At 36.4% G+C, this 3,780-nt stretch overlaps 1 pseudogene; it reads right to left on the bottom strand.

Moving 5' to 3' along the window:
• Positions 1–1,357: 1,357 nt before the first annotated feature.
• LOC104434764 lies at positions 1,358–2,358 on the bottom strand (annotated as a pseudogene).
• Positions 2,359–3,780: the final 1,422 nt, after the last annotated feature.

A 3,780-nucleotide genomic window follows, 5' to 3' on the forward strand; every position in this document is an offset into this window, starting at 1 on the left:
TCGATTTATTTTCTTCACCTGATATATTCATCTATATAAAGTTTAAACAAAATGAATTTTAAAGGCATGCAATAAATAAATTATAATAATGGATAACTCACATTAGAAATAAACATATGTTTGATCTTTTGTAATTATTGATTATTAATGTAAACTAAAGCGATAGGGTTTGTTAATATCAGAAAAAGTAACAGGATTCTTAACTATCACTATTATAAGTTTACGTTCGAGACATCTATATTTTTTTCAATATCATTTTATTCAAAAATTGAATTGTTGGAATAAAATATAAACTGTGATCTTGCAAATAGACTAAGATATATTTTTATACTACTTTAAAATTAAGTGAATGTCTTTATTAAGTGAAATTTATTTAATTAATATAATAAGCTACACATAAATAATATTCATGTGGTAATATATAATCAACATTCGTGTTAGGTGGTTTGACCTAGCAATGTCGGTTAGTAAGTTGTGTGGTAAGAAAGAAGTATTTCTATTATGGGTCAATATTACGAAATACCCCAAACTTGTAGATTTATGATAAACTTATCTCAAATTAATTTTTTGACCACGAAAAACTCAAATTAGTATACCTATGACAAATTTACCTCAAATAACTACAAAAAAATTCAAACTAGTGCACTTGTGAAAAAATTATCTATAAACTAATTTTTTTACCACAAAAAATCCCAAACCGATATATTTATAACAAATATACAATTCGTTAAATTGGATTAATATCACAAAAAATCGCAAAAATAGTACAACTATGACAAACGGAGAGTAAAATTCCAAACTGATACATCAGTCAACTATCATGCGTCATCCGACTCAGCAATTTGGCAATAAAATTTAATGAAATCTAATTGAGGGTAAATTTTTTAAAGGTGCCCCAATTTAGGTTTTTTTATCGTGATTTTCTGCTATGATCATCTGTTTATGCCTCATCAAATTTGCATCTTTCCATATACACAGCTCATTTAAGTTTGCTAATTCCCCATATCTTGTTCGAGGATAGGATGGAAAGGAAAAAGCCAAGTTTTATTTTGCTTGATCAGTTAGATAGGTTGGAGTGGGTAATTTATTAACGTATTAGATAGATCATACATAAATTTTCAAAGGAAGCCCTAAAGTTGACTTCAAGTAGCACAAAGTGGTAATCTTGTAACTTTTTGGCGGCTGAAAACCTCTTTATTCAATAAAAAGGGTATAGAAAGATCACAAACGTGGGGTTTTGTGACCAACAAAGATAATAATTCTCAAAGGAGTAGAATGGAGATTGCAATGTCAAACTTGATTCTATTTGAGGGCCAAATCAAACTTGAATTGAAGCGTGTGTAGTTTTACAAGGAGACTAGCTCTTGGGGGCTAGCTTAGCCTTGATCATCTTGACCTCCTTAACATCAATCTGGAATGCCTTGGCCAGCACATTGTTCGGCACCGTGGGTTCAACCGCAAACAATGTAGTCGCAATAAACGAGGCTCCTGGCAATTGGTTGTTGAATGCCGCAAAGGTGGCCACGGAGGTGTTTTGGACGTTCATTTGGAAGTGGACCAAACCTCTAGGGAAAATAAAGATCTCGCCTGCCTTGATGGTCTTAGCTACGAGGACGTAAGCAGTGGTTATGAATCCGGCGTATGTCTCCCCATAGAGCACGAACACCATCTCGGTGGCTCGTGGGTGGGTATGGGGTGCGCTGAGGCCGAAAGGAGCAAAGTCACTGCGGTCCAAGGACATCCGAGGGTGTTGAGGCCTGGGATCTTTAGGACATTGCCCCTTCTCACCAGATTGCCTAAGGTGTTGTTGGGGAGTCCGGGTTTGGCCAGCCCATCGTAGAAGAAGTCCATTTTGTTGAAAGCCACTTTGCAAGGGAATCCATTGACTTTCACTTCTGTTCATCACAATACTATGAATCATACAATGCCTTAAACATGCATATTATTTGTTTTGTGAGAGAAACTTATGAGTCCTATACTAACTTCAGAAATACTTTTAGTTTAAGAATAGAAATCTTGTATAGTTACCAAACACGTTATCTTATTCAAAAATTATTCTAGGGAGTAGAAATAGAAAAAAAAAACTATTTCTAAAAAAGAAATTATTCTCCGGAACAAAAATGTTACCAAATGCACACTTAATGTCTAAGGTTTATTGATACTCGTCTGGAGTCCCGAGAAATTTAAGAAGAAGATTATAAGAAGCACACATAGACAAGCTTATATGCTCTTACTGGAAGTGAGATGGGCGACACAGACATCTTGGAGCATGTCAACATCAGCAGAAACGATACCTAGGAAGACGGCGAAGCTCATGACTATAACAACAACAACCACCATTCTTGGACCGATCGCCATTGTTAATGGCATGCAAAAGGGAAGCAAGCAAGAAGAAGGCTTTGCTGGGCAAATGATATCTTCTTCTCAGCTTGGAGTGTAGTACTTAAAAGGGATAAATAGGACATATAAGGCGTTGACTTTTGAATGCGGCTGCAAGTTCAAACTACGTAGCATCAAACATGTCTATTGGCCCCAAAGAAAAAGTCTTCTCAAACTCATATAATTTGTTGCCCAAGAAAAAAAAGACTCAAATAATTTATTAACAATTAATTGGAAATGAGAAAAACAACTTAAATTTTCTTTAATGATTAAATTCAGCAAAACTATGAGAATGAACTTATATAATAATTCCTAGCTCCTGTCATTCGCTATTCTATTGATAGAAAAGGAGGAGCTCGAAACTTCGAAGGCGGAATGACATGCTAGACTTCTTTTATAGGGCTCCTTTTGGCAAGTCAGAAATTTTCTTGACAAGGCCGACAGAGTGCCCTAAAGGGCTGGTTCTTTCATGAATCCACCATCAATATCAAAACCTTATTTCGTGCTTCTTGACACTCAAAATTGTCCTTATTGTCACGTGCTAGTCACAAGGGATATAGACAATCATAGACATTCAAAATCACCCTCGTTGTCACGTGATAAATAGTTGATTGCCACGTGTCAAGGTCAAGAGATAATACTAAAGACGTAAAATTCAAATAGAATTGTTGTCAAGATTTAGGTGGGAATGGTTGGTACTTAAAAGGGCACGCATAATCAAATGAGTGGCTAATACTTGCTGGACAAGTCATGTGAGTATCATCGAACAAGTCATAAGAAAACAAGATATGGATAAAGCGGTTAAGCAAGGAAAGTGGAGCGACTTTCAAGGAGGACTCAACCGACCATCGATGGTTACCAGATTGGGCTATAAATACCATAAATAGTCCAACGAAGGGCCTCCCCTTCCCAACCCCCCACCCCTTGAACAACACACAAAAATCCTTCATCTTATCCTTTTAATTATCTAAGCCTAGCTTAGTTTAGTTATAGCTTCAAATTCCTTTCGTAGACTCAATTCTTGGAGTGCCTATATTCTAGGCAGTGTTGTCGTCGATTAGATCTCGACGTTGTGTTCTCATATCCATCTAGAAGCAATACTTACCAAGTGTTGAGTCCACCATCCAGCGTCGTCAATTAAAATTCAACGTTGTGTGCTCATATCTATTTAGGAGCAATACTTACCAAGTGTTGTTTCCACCATCCAACGTCGTCAATTTGGTTCCGACGTCGTGTCCTCATATCCATCTAGGAGCAGTACCTACCAAGTGTTGTTTCCATTGTCTAGCATTGTTGATTAGGTTCTAACGGCGTGTCCTCGAACCCAATTAGGAGAAGTGCCTTCTCGGTATTATTTTCAATGTCAAGTGTTGTTGAATTAGCTTCGATATTGTACAAACC

The sequence above is a fragment of the Eucalyptus grandis genome, chromosome 2, assembly GCF_016545825.1.
Source record: "Eucalyptus grandis isolate ANBG69807.140 chromosome 2, ASM1654582v1, whole genome shotgun sequence".
Lineage (NCBI taxonomy): Eukaryota > Viridiplantae > Streptophyta > Magnoliopsida > Myrtales > Myrtaceae > Eucalyptus > Eucalyptus grandis.